This window comes from Trichosurus vulpecula, chromosome 9 (genome assembly GCF_011100635.1).
Source record: "Trichosurus vulpecula isolate mTriVul1 chromosome 9, mTriVul1.pri, whole genome shotgun sequence".
Lineage (NCBI taxonomy): Eukaryota > Metazoa > Chordata > Mammalia > Diprotodontia > Phalangeridae > Trichosurus > Trichosurus vulpecula.
The window spans coordinates 202,835,821-202,852,116 of record NC_050581.1 but is presented as its reverse complement, the minus strand read 5'-3'; the positions used below and the strand labels follow the sequence as shown (position 1 = coordinate 202,852,116).

General features: G+C 47.3%; 1 protein-coding gene across 5 annotated transcripts in view; it reads right to left on the bottom strand.

The window, feature by feature from the left end:
- The window catches only part of ELMO1 (engulfment and cell motility 1), a 405,316-nt gene that overhangs the window by 99,750 nt on the left and 289,270 nt on the right, over positions 1–16,296 (bottom strand). The window contains exon 1 of one of the 5 annotated variants that reach the window (XM_036738194.1): positions 12,778–13,380. The exons of the other annotated variants lie outside the window; for them this stretch is intronic. The gene's annotated coding sequence lies outside the window, so the exon portion shown is untranslated. Of the gene's footprint in view, positions 1–12,777; positions 13,381–16,296 lie in introns of those variants that run through there. 5 annotated transcript variants of the gene reach the window in all.

Genomic DNA, 16,296 nt, shown 5'->3' with positions numbered 1-16,296 from the left:
CTCTATCTGGGTGGCTCTCTCACTTGGGCAGCTAGGTGGCACAGTGAATAGAGCAACAGCCCTTTGGTCAGAAAGACCTGAGTTCAAATTTGACCCCAGACACATCCCAGCTGTGTGTCATCCTGGGCAAGTCACTTCACCCTGCTTGCCTCAGTTTCTTTATCTGTAAAATGAGCTGGAGAAGGAAATTACAGACTGCTCCAGTATCTTTGCCAAGAAAACCTCAAATGGGGTCACAAAGAGTCAGATATGACTGAAAAGAACTCAACAGCCACAACACTCATTCACTCAAGCAGAACACAAGTATGTAGAATGAAAAGCACTGTCTTCACTGAGCTTACATTCTATGATGTGTGCATGGGTGTGTGTGAGAGAGAGAACAAGGTATGTTAAGGGCACAGAGAAGGTGGAAGGAAGGAAGAAAAGGAGGGAGGAAGGGAAGAAGGGAGGAAGGAAAGGAGTAAGGAAGGGAGAAGTAATGAAAGGAAGAAGGAAGTAATGAAGAGAGGAGGAAAGGAAGGAGAAAGGAAGAAGGGAGGAAAAGGGAGTGGGGAGGAGGGAGGGAGTTAAGTGAAATCTCAGCTGTGCTTGGATTTACTTCTTTTTCATGGTCTTGCCTTCAAGACTCAGCTCCAATCCCAGCCTCTGCAGGTGTTCCTCACTCCTCCTCCCCTCCTTGTGCCTTCTCTCTGAGATCATCCCCAGTCGATCCTGAGTCCCTGTGGCTTCTACGTCATTGTCTACATGTTGTTGTTTACGTATGGTCTCCCCCATCAGGTTGTGAGTTCCTCAAGGGCAGGGACTCTGTTTCTCTCTGTACCCTTAATGCTTGGCACACAGTAAGTGCTTAATAAATGCTTGCTGCCTGACATTCCCTTACCATATCACCAGCTGGAGACCATCCCCAAGGTGTTTTAACCTTCTCCTCTCAGGAGCGTCTGCCTTGTGGTTCCACTGCCCAGGCTGATGAGTGACCTCCTCACCTGACTCCCTCCTCCAGGCAGCCACACACATTCTTTACTCATCTGTCTGGCTGTCATGCCTGTACCCTCCTCAGTGCCCTCCCCCTCTCCTCCAGTTACAGAGATCATGGTCTCATTGGCTCTGCCACGGCTTCTGAGGGGGTGTGTGCCAATTTACCACCCCCCCCCCCCCTGTCCCTCCTCACCTTCTCTGTTTTCTAGACCACAGTGCCTGCCCTCATCACTCTGTCGAATGGGTGGTCTCTCTCTCTATTGCTGTTTTTTCTTTTCTCCTTGCACCCTGGGTGTCAGCACAATGCCTGACACACAGGAGCTGCCTAGCATATGCTCCCGCTTTCTTTCATTCATTCATTCATTCATTTGTTCAATTCCTTTATCACTTTCCCGGTTTTCTGACAATTAGACTGCTTTGCTAAGGTTACACAAGCAAGGTCCTCAGCCCTGGCACTGGCCATGAGACGAATGGACCACGTAGAATCACTGGGGCCAGCTGTGCTCAGCCTCTGAGGCTGACTTACTGTGTTTGCTCAAGAACTAATTACCTTCGAGCTAAAAAAGAGCAGTGAGTTCACCTGTGGTCTCCAGTGGCTGATAAAGCCTCACTGTTGTCAGAGTGGCTACACATCATGGAAGGATTAAAAATGAGGCATTCTGCCCTCCAATCTGGGCATTACTGAGACCCAAGGGAGCTGAAACAGGGAGTAGGCAATCACATTTTCAAAGCGCCACCATCATGAGGGGCAACAAGACACAGAAGTCATTGAGACATGGGGTGTATTGATTTTCAGACACTATAAAGTCTAATGGCTTCTCATCTCAGGGATTCTAGCCCTTAGAATAGTTCCCAATACATAGTAAGAGCTCAATAAATGCTTATTGACTAGAGTGGACTGAATGCTGTTTCTAGAGCCACAAAGACCTGGGTTCAAATCCCACCTCTGACACTTGTTGGCTATGTGACCACAGGCCATTCATTTAAACAGCTCTGAACCTCATCTTTCTCACCTGTGAAATGGGGAAGATACTAGCACTTGGCCCACAGGGTTGTGAGGATTCAATGAGATCTCATCTTTGTTTACACTTTGTAGACTTTAAAGTGCTCTGTACAAGTCAGTGATCACTAGAAGGAATGTCATGGAGACCTAGGTTTATTTTTTTTAAGATTTCCCATAACTCTCAGAAGAGTGTCCAGGGCGATGCTTGTGTATGGGTCAATCTCAGGCTAAGGATAGGGAGGGAGGGAGGGGGAAGGGAGGGGGAAATCGAGTTGGTGTTTCCAGATAATTGAGGGGATGGTGCAAGAAAGAGAACTTAGGTCAGAAGCCCATGATGCTCAATGAAGCAAGACTACTGCTCATCCCTTCTCTAAATCTGCTTCATTAACCCTCTGAGTCCTAGAGGCTTCAATGCACCCTCTCAAAGTAGCTCAAAGTTGATCTGCTTTTCTTGGCTGCCAAATCATCCTGCTGAATTCATTGAGCTTACCGTCCCCTAAGACCCTCAGATCTTCTTCATTTCAATTGTTTTTATTTTCTTTTTTACTGCATTTTAAATAATCAACAAACATAAACACTTTAATATACAAAAAAAACAAGAAAGAGAATTGTCTCAAACCAAAAAATGTAAAGGGGAAACAGAACACTTTCTTCACCATCATTAGCAGCAGCAGCAGCATCACCACCACCATCACCACCATCACCACCATCACCACCATCACCACCATCACCATCACCATCATAGAAGTGGCTAGCCTTAATATACGGCTTTTAAGTTGCAAAGATATTGACATATCTCCTTTGATCACTTTTGTTCCTCCTTATTGAATTTTATATTTCTTTTTATAAACAATGTCTGTCCCAGAGTTCCTCGAGTAAAAGGCCTTTTCTGGACACTGCTATCTGACCATGTCTCCCTTACGTGGGCTTGGGAAGTAGATTATTTGACCCAAATCTATGACATCATTAGTCCCTATTCAGCATCATATCGTTTGGCCCTGTCTAGAGGTCAGTGGGAAATCGAATCCAATGCTTGCACTGGGGTTGAGTTCGGTTCCAACCCACCTTTCTCAGCAATTTTCATGTGCTTAGAAGATTGTGGTGACTGGTTTCCCAATGCTCTGCCTGTCTGGAACTGTCCAGGGCTGACTGTAGCCCAGCTGGTTCCTTCCTCCTCCAGGTCGGTCTCATGAGATGCTTTGTCTCAATGCTTTGCCAGCCAGCCTGTGCTAAAGGCCATGCCAAGGTGGAGGAAGGACGCTGGCCGGTAGTTGCTGCCTCCTTGATTTTCATCAGTTACATGAAGCAGACCCGCTATGAAATCCTAATGTCTGAAGTTGGACGTTTCTTTTCAAACAGACCTTATCCCTTGGGGTTTTATCGTTCGTCCTACTTTTCTGGTCCTCTGTGGAGGGCAGATGATTTTCCTGTAACCTGGCTTTGATAGGATTACTTTTGAATATTGTATTGAATTAGCTTATCACTATGAAAAATAAATCCTGTCTGGCAAAAGAAGTAATGACTTGCGAGGGGAAAGCCAGTCTCATTAATTTGGTCAAACAACTGACTAAAAAGAAAAACAGCAACAAGGTGATGTCAGGAGGCCTTGAGAGATGGACTTGGTATGGAATCACCTTTAAGTCTCACATTAATTGCGCCATTCACACACGGCCTGACTATCGCTCCTCCATCTTGCCCCAACGTGAAATGGGTGAATGTTTAGGAGAGATTCAGAAGGCAAAGCTGAGTCAGAGGTTTCCGCAAATTGATTAACTCCAAATGGATGGGAGGAAAATTATGGTGCCTGGCAAACACATTAAATGTTTTGACTTAGATATGTATAAGGGGTAAAGATAGCGACTAGAGTTGTGCCATCATCACTATAGGGAACTCCCAGGTGAGGAAAGTCCTTCTACCAATGCAAGTTGGCATTTCTTCTGCAACTTATAGTCTTAGAAAGCAGCCCAAAGCACCGAAGGATAAGTGACTTGCCCAGGGTCACACCAACTAGCACATATCAGAATCCAGTATCTTCCTTGGCTCCAAAGTCAGCCCTCTCTATGACTCCATGCAGCCTCATTAGATGTACATATTAATATTCATTTAAAACTTCATCCCCAACACCCAAGAGTTATCAAAACAGAGTATATTGCCTTCCAGAAACTATAGGGTATATGCTTTCTCCTCTTTGAGGCACCAGTACTTTGCACCTAAAACAGATTTCTTAATGCAATAGCCTCCCAATGAGTCTCCAGGTTCCAATTTTTATCCTCTTCAATCTCTTTTCTATCCAGTTGTCAGCATAATCTTCTAAAGCTCATATCCAACTCCTCTGATGGCGACTATGGGATAAAATGCAAACTCCTAAATTTGGCCATGGAAGAAAACCCTTCCCAATCTGGCATTAGCTCCATCTCCAAACCTTTCTCCACACACACATTCCAGCTAAATCATCCCATTTGTTATTCCCAGGAATCAACATTCCATTTCCAGCCCTCGAGACTTTGCTCACCCTCATGTCTGGAATGTTCTCCTCTCTCTTCCATGTTCAAAACTGTTTGGCTTCCTGCCAGGTTCAGTTGCTCCCCACTCATTAGGGACAATAGAAACTTTTAGTTACGTTCCTATGAGTTGCCAATGTTAGCGACATTCCCCTTGTTAAAAGACAGGATATTTCCCTACCTTTGCACATGATAGAATCCTTTGGAGAATGGGAGCTCCCTGAGGGCAGCAAATGCTTGGTTATTTTAAGTGTGTATCCCTAGCACCCTCCAGATGTCTAGACCAGAGGGGATGGGGACTGCTCTTGTGATTTCACTGGGATAGGTAGCTCCCAGGTAAGCGGCCTCTCCCAACCCATGCACTTCTCTGCTCCTCAGGGCTAAAGAGCATTCTCCAGAATACAAAGAGATTAATAAACCCAGGATCACCCAGCCAGCAGGAGTGATACCTGAGCTCCACTCAGGCTTTCTGGTCCCAAGGACAGCTCACTATACTTTGCCAAGCTGCTCCCCACAGAGGACACAACAGGCACTTAATAAGTGTTTGCTGATTGCAGTTTAGAGATATCCACCAGTTCCTATGGTATACATGACCTCATTCTCTCCTGAGGAAGACAGAAAGAACTAGGAGGTTTGCATACAGAATGAGATATTTTGGGATGTGGCCCATGGTGGGGTGGGGAAGAACTCATTTTGTTTGACTGTTCATATTTGTTAAAAGGGTTTTGGATTTCCTTTGACTTTTTTTCCTATTGAGGAAAGAAAATGAATTTCTTTTAATTGAAAAAACCAACAGCAAAGAAACAGGTAATGGCTCTGCCTTCAAAGACTTCACCATCTTGTTAGTCTGCTGCGAGGTCTCTTCTGAACTTGGGAGGAGGCTTAAGGACTTTATCTCAACCATCCTAACTACAGAGTTACTACAGATTTGCAAGTTGTTTCATTCACTTTTCAGGGATGCTTGAGATGAATACGAAGCACCAGGGTTTCCCCCTGTGGTTATGGGCACTGACTCTTCTAACCTCCTTCATGTCTAGAAATGCCAGTGCCATTATAGACTCTAGAGGGCCTCATGCACTCCAGCAATCTACTGTGAGCCAAGAAAGAGCCTTGAAATGGCCAGACACAGACTGGCCAAGCTCTGACTGATTGTGCTAATGCTGATGGTCTTCTAGAACCCTGCCTGGAGGTCCTACCCTTGTGGATGGGGATGAAGATGGAGTTTGGGTTGGCCTTCCTATGACTTCCCCAGCAGAGCAGAACGCTTCATCTCTTCTGTTAGATACCAAGGGTCACAGCTTACCAGTGGCCTGGCTAGCAAGAGACAGAAGTCTTGAGGTGACAGGGTTAGTCAACATCAATGACACAGGATGGAAGAGCTGCAGCTACCTGGTGTCACTTCTTTCCCGGTAAATGGTCATTGGACTAATCTGGGTGTTCTCTCCAGTGACTGACTACAAGCATTCCATATGAGGGACAATAAAGTCCTATTTCATTAGTCTCCAGTGTCTAGGTGTGATTCCAGGTAACAAGCCACTTATCACAGACAGCTGGGTGGAGACCCGAGGGCACATAACTGCTTCTTGGGCCAGAGGAAGGGAGAGCTTTTGTTTGGACACTCAGAAGGCACCTTTGGGTAAAGGCTTACTGAAGGCAGGGCTAATCCAGGCAGCATTAGAATAGAAGAGAAAGGTAAAGATGGCCAGCAAGGGGTGAGTGCAATCAACCTTGACAGTGTTAGCCAAAACAAAAATTCAAGAACTCTCAGCTCAGAGCTTCCCAAGGCAGTGTTCTATGTAACCACACATGCACAAATGGAAATAATTTATGTCTCCAACAATAGAGCAATGATTAAATACATTAATGTAATAGAAGCCTACAATGCAATTAAGATGGATATGTACAAGGAATACAAAGCATGATGGAAAGACCAATTCTAAGAATAAATAGCAGACCCACAAGGACACACTACGACCATCTAAGAGGTGAATGAGAATGAACGGATAAAGAAAGAGTCTGGATGGGGCCGGAGAGAAGCAGGGTTATGATACTTTAAGCACTGAAATGAATGAATTTAAATGTAAATAATTATCATCTTTTTAGAATATTCAATTACATGCTAATCCTTTACAAATATTCTGGGTTTGAGCCAAAGTAGTCTATTTGCTGTCTGTCACAAATGTCATCTCATTTCTTCCACATCTTTGCACAGGCTGCCCGCCCCCCAAGTCTGGAACACCTCCCCCTCCCTCACTTTTGCCTCTTGGCCTCTCCACCTTCCTTCAAGGCTTAACTCAAGAGCCATCTCTTACATGTAGCATTCTCTCCCTGTCTGGTCCATAGCCCCCTACCCACCACGATCAAGGCCTGACCCCCCCCACCCCAATTACTTTGTGTTTATTTTTACATGTTTGTGTATATCTCTTCTGTGTATATGCTATTTTCCCTAGGAGAACGGAAGCTTCCAGAGGTCAGGGACTCCATTTTTGTCTTTATCCTCAGTACCTAGTGCAGCCCCTGTACCTGATAGCCTTTCAATATATACTTAGTGAACTGAATTGAACTGTAACAATTTTCGATGTAAATTTTCTTTAAAAATATTTAATTTTTAAAAATCAGGCTGATCCATGATGAGCAGAGAATGTTGGCTGTTGAGAAAGCCTGACTTGCTTGGCATCAAAGTACTACTTCCAGGAACTACATAGTTCTTCCTTGCCTCAGAGATTCTGGTATTCCAGCACCTGAATCAGGTTTCCTATTGCAAGAGTCTCTTAATTGATGTCCTTGCTCCATTTCAAGTCTCTCTTCTCTAAGGTCCATCCAGTGGCAGACAATTGGCAAACTGAGAGTCCTAAGGCATTGGTCTAACTATGTCACTCCTGTGCCTGTTCAGAAATTCTGTGGCTTCCTTGTGCTTCTTCCAGGACTCTGGTCTGAAAAGTCTTGCCCAAGGTACAACCTCCATGCACCACAATTTACTCTTGGGCTGAGCCCTGCCTTATTCCTGTGTATCCACCATGGGCTGTGATCAGCAACATTTTAACATCCTCTCAGGTACTTCTGAAAATCTCTGCCTGGGCTAGGAAATGCCTATTAGGCACCCTGAACTGCCTGTTCATAGACATCTTACATTCAATGTGTCCAAAATAGAACTCATTATCTTTTCTCTAAACCCTCTCCTCTTCCACTGTTGGGGCACCACCTGTTGCATTGGTTTCATTAAATTGACAAATACGATTAAAAGCAACAAAACCCAATTCTGGCAAGGACGTGGAGAAATAGGTACAGTCATTCATAGCTAGTAAAATTTTTGAAGTTGTAGAACATTTTTGAAAAGCAACCTGGAAGCATGAAGTTAGGAATATAATCAGACCCTTTCACCAAGTAATCACACTTTTGAAAACATACCCTGAAAGTGTTACCAAAAAAAAAAAAACAACCCACAGAGCTATCAGTTCAAATATTTTCATAGCATTTGTAATTGTAAAACAAACCAACCAACCTGGAAGCAACCTGAATGTCCAATAACAGAGGAATAGTCAAATGAGCTCTGGTATAATGACATCATGAAATACACGAAGTTAATTTAGATCATCAGCTTCAAGAATTATAGGAAGACCCTTAGGACATCGATGCTTACTGATGGTCTGATGCCTCATGCTGAGAAAAAGTAAGAGTGATGGAAAGGTCAGGGAAGACCCCTCCTGTGGAACTCAGATACCACGGAAGGGAAACTGAAGTTTGAGGGTTAGGAACCCCCTCCTCCCAGGGCATAGCAGACTTACAGAAATACAGAAGATCCAATCAATCTAAGCTGCAGCTCTCAAAGTTTTGCAGGGTTTCTAGAGCAGCTTTTTGCAAGGGAACCTTGAAAGAGGAGGTAGAACCAAGGATATGTCTACTCAGACCAGAGCCAGTGACATTTCTGTCTCCTTGCTAAAGCTGGGGCCATTCCTTAGAACCATAGACTCTGAAGGGAGTCTGGGGCTGAGCTGCTTCTGAATGAACCTGGGACTACATTCATGTTCTAGTTATCAAAGAGTCAATGGCCTTATTTATTTGGGGGTCCCCTGGTCATTTTTTTCAGGTATTTCGGTCTTCGGGAAGCAGGGCTGATTCTCTCAGTAGATGAAGGCAGGGGAGAGATCTGGAGCCACAACCCTCTTCCCCTTGGTTGACCCCAATGCTCCTGCACAGAAAAGAAGCCCACTGTGTCCTGGCAGCTGTCAGGGGCTCCCGCAGACAGTGGAGATCTGTTGGGATCCCCACTTTGGACTCCCAGTCCTGTCCATCTCTGATGCCTTTGCTTTGATATAATGTAGACTGGAAGTGCCAAAGGGAACAAACTTCCATGTTGTGGGGGGGGGGGGTGCATGGTAACGGGTGGGGACTGCTGCCTGGAGTCCAAGAACTGATGAGTTGGTTTCATATTTAAGATGTATCTTATCAGATCTGCTAGCATGCTATCTCACAAGTGAAGTTGCTAAAGGCAAATATGTGAGAGAAGGGAGAAGGTAGGAAAGGCACTTTGTAGATCTTCAAACCTTGCAGCCAGAGGGGTGCCACAGCAGACAGAACAATGGGCCCAAAGCCAAGGAGACTTAGCTCAAATCCTGCCTCAGACCCTTCCTAGCTGAGTGACTGAGAAAATGGCTTCCCCTCTCCCAGCCTCAACTTCCACATCTCTAGAATGGGAGCAATGGTAGCGCCCACTGCCCAGGGTTGTGGTGAAGATCAAGTGAGAAAATACTTGTATTTGTGGTGGTGATGGCTGTTCAGTCGTTTTCAGTCATGTCTGACTCTTTGTGACCCCTTTGAGGCAAAGTATTTTTGGCAAAAATACTGGAGCAATTTGTCATTTTCTTCTCCAGCTCACTTTACAGGACAAGTGACTTGCCCAGGGTGTCACACAGCTAGCAAGTGTCTGAGGCTGCACTCGAACTCAGATTCCCCAGGCTCCAGGACCAGCACTCAACCCACTGCACCACCCAGCTGCGCTTACCCTTCCCGATCATTAAAGTGCTATCCAAATGTGATCTATTGTTTTCCTTGCTATTGTTTTGGACCACACCTAGGATTTATTTCATTGGAATAGGGAATTCCCCAAGGCAAAGCTCCCCTCAGGTATGCATATCATCAACAGCCTGGTAATTTAGAGTCCTGGGGAGCTGCCCAGGGCACCAGGAACTAAAGCCGTTTGCCCAGGGTCAGTGGAAAGACCTTCAGGTCTTGGTGACTCTGAAGCATCTTCTCTATCAGGCCAAGCATCACCATTAATTATTATTTACTGGATTAGAAGTCCTTGCCAATTGGAATCTCCATTTCTCTCTCCCTCTGCTTCTCTGTCTCTCCCCTCCCCTTTTCCACCCCTCCCTCTCTGTATCTGAAGTGATTTCCTAGAGAATTCACCTAGTCTGAGGCGGAAATTCCAGGTTTCCATTTGCTACTCTTACAGCCTTGGGCAAAATCACAACCCCTGTGAGCCTCAGTTTCCTCATCAGTAAAATGGGAGGTGGGATTAGATGACCCAAAACCCATGATCTCATGTATACTATGTTCAGTGTTCTCCCATCATTCAATTTCCTAACGGCAGCGTCAAATAGGATTTCACAATGGCTGAATGAGGAAGCTCATTAAGGTCATTTTTGAGAAAGATGTCTAGTTGTAAGCCCAGCCTTAGGTTGGCTTAGATGACTCTTTCTCTCCTCAGTGTCCTCGTCAGTGATCCCTCTTGACCTCGCAAGGCTGCATTCCCAATGTGGTGCTAATTAGCCCAGGTGTACATACTTGCCTTTGCCACCTGTGGTCGGAAGCCGAGAGATAAGACTTATATAATGCGCTATTCCATGTTTAGCGATTTAGGTCTCTACCTGCCCTTCCTTCTTTGGTCCTGCAATGCTTGGGGATGGACAAGAAAATAATCCCCTTCAGGTGGGAGGACAGAAGATTGAGAATTCTATTAGCCAGTAAGTAACTCTCTGACAATGGCTCTTTGGCTTGAAATCAACTGACCAGCATTCTCTTATGACATGCATGTCAACTGGACGAGCCAACTTTAATTTTACAAATATGCTCTTTGCCAATCCTTGAGCTCAGAAACATTACCAGGAGGAGGTCATGGGGAAACATGATAGAAGAGCCACTGAACCTTGGTGCCTCAAAGAAACTGGTCACTTTCCAGCCCCAGGATTCCAGTTTCCTCCCTGAGTTCATAGACAAAAGAATGGCTGGTTCCTGGACTCCTTTGCAAGCTCCTTGGGTGCTAGCCTGGATAGGGAAATGTCAAGGGCTTTCCTGAGATGGGTGCTATTGACTAAGTGATTGGGTACCAATAGCAAGAAAAAAGAGAGATGAGAAACTTTGAGACCCAAGTCATGATGGCTTCATCTAAGAATGAATTGTCGGCATCCTTACTGCTTTGATAAAGGTTAAAGTCTTTTCTAGCTCTTCTAGCTAGATGATGGGGGAAAAAGGGTGGGAAGAGGTGGGGCTGTCATTCCAACCAATTACTGGCAAAGGCTGGTGCCCCAAATGGGGATGTGTTTAGTAATTCAAATTGTTGTGTTGAACTCAAATTGAATTAAGAACTACAATTGCCACTTACTCATCTTATAAGTTGGAATCTCCTGAAATTAGTACTGGAGGATGCCTGGGGCATAGCTGTACTAGACCTCTGACCTCTATCTCTATACCCAAGGACTCTATATGCAGGGTGATCACCTCCCCTGTCCCCCTGAGCCTGGGGGAAGAATTAGACCCCATCTAGCCCAGCCCAGCTGGAACACCAGGGAGGTTCCTGGGGATGCCTGCTTTCAATATCTTCTGCTGTGAGCTCTCCAGGCTCATTTCCCCTGTGGAAGCCAAGTGCAGCTCACTGTCTTCTCCATACACTCTCCCCACCACCTCTGTCCTTGCTCGGGGCCAAATGATCACGATTCTTTTAACCTTTTACTTACAGGTTCCAATCAGCATACTAGAAGATGCAGGGAGCAGCACAATCTGCAGGCTTAAGAGAGACCATCTTATTCTATGTGTGGAAAACGGTATGTGTCTTAATGAGCCACAAGTGAGCACCTCCTTTTTTGCATCCTTTTCCGGATACCCAAGACCTGACTCTAACTGCCAAGGAACTGAGTCATTCAGTCCTTCTGCTAGCCATGTGAAACAAAGAACACCGGGGATCAATCGGTTAAACATGCAGAAGGAAACCCTGGGGTTAAGCAGGTTTTTGGCGGCAGCTTCTCGCTAGAGTGATACCCATGGTCCGAGAGAAGGGAGCTACGTGGCTAGACTCTGCAGCCGTGCCCACAGCTTTAACACTTTTAAAGCCCAAGGATGCCCTGCAGTGGGTCAGGGTTCCATCTGAACACCTCCATACCCTAGTTCGAGCAGGAGCTGCTCCTATTCCACCTTCATTGTTGGTTTCATAGGGTTGCTTAATCGTTTCGCTATTACTGCTCAAAGAACAAGAGAATTTCATCTTTACTGACAGGATTAACCCCCAGGGCACTGAGCAGCAGCTCCGAGAACATCCTTTCCCTAACAAGCCATAGCTTCTGCACTTCCCGCATGCCAAGCCCCTACCCTAACTTTGCAGACCCTGGTTTTCCTGGGCTTAAAGGGAGGGAGTCCCATTCTGGGTCTCCCAATCATTGCTTGACTCACCCAGCCTACGAAGGCAGAATAGGCTTGAACCTTAGGTGCTTGCTGAGTGTTGGTGGATTTAATTGGAAAGATCCAATCCATTTCAAAGAAGAGATTCATTTGGAGAAATGAAGGAAGAGAAGAGTGAGGCCAGGGGCAGCTGTGGTGAGCGGAGCAAGGCATGGATATCAGCTGCTCTCTCAGTCCTCTGGGGGGCTTTGGGCCAGGGCTGGGCAGACCATTGTAATGACCTCCTCTATCACAATGCCTACACTGGTAACTATACACAGCAGCCGCTCCTGGTCCTGAGCCGAGAGTGTTCTCGGTTCGGGCAGGGCATCGCATTGTCTCTTTTCATAATGGGATATTTATCTTCTTTGAAATGGATTGATTCACACAGGGAGCGAACCCAGACCTCCTTCCACACACTAATCCCCATTAGGATAACTGGCATCCCATGTAACAAACAGCCAACAATATCGCACCATCCCCCAGGAAAGCCTGCTAGGTAACCCCCAAATCACGATGCTGACTAAGTCCGGGGCACGCTTTTCCCTCATGCTCTGAGCTCCTTAGAGCGAAAGCAGGACAAAGACACATTTCTGTTTAGGCTACAACCCTGGCGAGCGACCCGTCAAGCTGAGGTTTACTCACAGAGGTCCTGGAGGGCCATCGTTCCCACCGCTAGCCTGGGGCTGGGAGCCGTAAGATGCCGCGTGTCCTTCTGCCTGCCTGGGCGGCTAACGCCGAGCTGGATGAGCAGATGTTCCTTGGGGAAGCTCTTTAAGGAAATCCGTTTTCCAGTGAGCCATGTGAACGGAGCTCCACTGCACACCTTGGCATGGCAGGCAGCTCAAGTCCAGAAGAATAATAAGCATGGGGCTTTGCTTATGTTGATAGTGCGAGAGCCCAAGGGTGCTCGGATTGGCAGGAGCCAAGGACAGAGCAGCCAATCCCAGGGAGCCTCCATTCCAGGGAAACTCCTGCTCGTTTATTTAGCATCTTCCGAGATCAGCTTTTCGAGGAAGGTCTTTTTGCTTAGAGTATCACAGGAAACAAAGCATCCCTTAATCTCGATTTGGGGGCCCCAGCTCCTTCCGACTTTCCATCCTCCCCTCACCAGTACTCCCGAGGAGGCACCTTGTTTTCCGTTCAGAGAAGGGGAGGAAAAGCAGCAGAGGAAAGAGGCTGTTGATAGGCTGCAGAGAGAGTTCAAATTCATCGGCTTCCACCTTGTTGGGAGAAGAGGAGGGGAGAGCACCCGGGCTCAGTAATTACGGATTCGGTCGCCATGGAAACCGACGGGATGCAGCGAGCTGGATTTGTTAGAACAGCTGCTGCCAGACTCCTAATCGAGCGCGATCTCGTTGCCTGCCTCCCTCCCTCCCTCACCCCCCCGGCTGCTGGGATTTGATTGTGAGTTTGTTTTCTTCTTCTTTCCCTTGACATCCAGTATTTAAACCTCAGGACCAGGGTGTTGCCCGGCCTCTCAGAAGCACACGGCACCTCCATTCCTTGGGCGCTAACTTAGAAATGCCCGAGGCCACGAGGCTCGCCCGCCACGGCATCCATCTGGGAGTGTGGGCAAGATGCGGGTGCTCGCCGTGGGAGCGCGCACGCGGACGGACACACACACGCACACACACACACACACTGACACACTCACCAGTTCTCTAATTGCTAACCTACAGGACTGCTGCAGAATGCCTTAAAATCTTTAACTCAGGGTACAAGGGCCCTGAGCATCAACACAGGCAACATTTGGATGGAATCCACCTCTCTCTCAGGGTTCCAGGTTTGCTTCAAGTCCCCAAGACACCCATGTTTGGGATTCCACTCCTTCTCGCCCCCCCAATCACTCTCCCTGCAGGACTCCTAGAACCTCCCAAAGGGAAGCCCAGCGTCCTTGCTTTAGGCTCCAGATGCCTCCTTCCTCTCCTCTCCTCCCCTTCTTCTTTTCATCTAGGGGATCTATATCCACGGGGCAGAAAGGGGGCTGCTTCTGGAGGTGTCACAGGCTTCTTCCCTGGCAGCAGAGACCACCACCAAGCAGGGATCCTCACTGGTATTCACAGAACACTTACTTCAAGGCTTGGAGATCAATCGAGGTATATTATGTCATTGTATCCTTGAATCCATTGTAGCCTTGGAAGATGGGCAGACTATGATCCCCCATTGTACAGAGGAGGAACGTGAGGCCCAGAAAAGGGTCACACAGGTAGCAAATGCTGGATGTGATCTTTGAACCCCATTCCTTCCAACTCCCAGGTCTGGACTCCATCCACTGTGCCACATCATCTCCCATTGCTTTTTGTCTTGGTCCCGCATAGCCCAGAGCAGGATCTGATTTCACAAGCAGTTCTGGGCTAGCCCTCAGCATTAAAGGGAGCTATGAAGTTTCTGCACCACAGAGGGCTGCCATCTTGCTTTGAGCCAGAGAGATTCAGTAGGAATTCCTCTCCACCCCCACAACTGAGACTGTTAATGAGCATTTACTGAGTACCTAACTCAGCAAGAGACCCTTTCCTTAGCAGCTGAGCAGAATTATGGGAATGAGCGTAGCTATCAGGAATGAACACACTACTTTGTATTACATTTTGGGACACCTCTAATTGGTAGGCAGTTTTTCCTGACCCCAAGACCAAATCTGCCTTTTTTATTCCACCCTCTGGGGCCAAGTAGAGCAAGGATTGCTCATATACTAACCTTGCAAAAATTTGAAAACACTTTCCATGTCCCTTTCCTCCGACATCTCCTCCTTTCAAGGCCAAGCACCCCCAACTCCTTGGGCCACTTGCTTTTTGGCATGGACTCAAGGCACAGAAACGAATACAAGTCATTTAGGGAAGGAGAAAATACAAAAAATGGAAAAAAATCAGCAAGGCTTCCCATGGGAGGCTGGTCATGAGATGAGCCTTGGAGGAAGATTCTTTGAGATAGTAGCAGGGAAGAAGGGCAATTTGAGAAGGAGGGGCAGCCAACACAGAGGCCTGGAGGGAGGAGAATGCCATGGGTGGGGGGTGGCGGGGGATTTGAGCCTGGAAGCTGTGCAGAGAACTGAATGGAAGGGGAAGGACTAGAGGAATTGAGACCATTGTTTGGGAGAGAGGGGGGATGAGAACATGAGGCAGGATGCTGGCCATGGGATGGAAAGGAAGAGCTAGGCACTGTAGATGTCAAGCAGACGGAGGCAGCGGCTGACTGGATGTGGGAGGGGAGGGAGAGGGTGATTTACAAGCTAATTCTGCGGCTCAGAGTCAGAGGGATGGGGAAGCTTCTCTGAAGCAGTGAGGCAGGAGGAAGTGAAGGCTGGGGAGGGGAGGAGAAAGAGTGAGCTTGATCTGGGGATGTATCAGTGGTATGTCGAGCTCAAGTCACCTGGAAGGGGCTGGAAACATGGGTCTGAAACCTGGGAAAGTGATCCGTCTGAAGATGGAGATTTGGGCACCATATGCTGACCTTGGGGGAGTGGATGAGGTCAGTGAGGGCTTCAGACCAGACCTTGGATGGTAATGACAGGCAGTGGTACAAGGTGCATGAGGGCTCAGCAAGGAAATGGGAGGGATGGCTGGGCAACCAGGTGGAGTAGCTGGACAGGGCAAGGGCAGGAGGCTGGGGAAGATGAGGCTGTCCAACAAGATCCAACGCTGCCAGGATGCTGGAGAGGAGGGAAGCCACTGGCTTCAGTGAGCCGGACATCAGTAGGGACTGCTGGGACAGGGGGTTTGACCAACTTGTTGGGGAAGCAGCTGGGCTGCAAAGGGCTGGAGAAGGAGGGGCCTGAAAGGAAGCAGAGCCAAGGGGCAGAAGCTACTCCTAAGAAATGGGCTGCTAAAGGGAGGCAGGATTTGGTGGCTCCAGAGGAGCATGCCTGACTTTGACCCAGAAAGCCTTGAGTTCAAATCCTGGCTTGCCTCTTTTGTCCCTAGGTGACCTTGAGCTCTGGGCCTCTGTTAAGTGGCCTAGATGATCCCCAAGGTCCTTTCTGGCTCTCTGATGCTATAAGCAGGATCTTGGGAGGCTGCCATCTTCCTTGCCTGTCAGTAGGGAAGCTTAATTTTAAGTACAGTTGTACCTTTGCAAAGAACTGGGATCTAAGAATCCCTTGGGGAAAGTAGGGCTGCCTGAGGTTGGGAGTCAAGAAGAAGGTAGGAGCAGGGAGAACAAAATGGT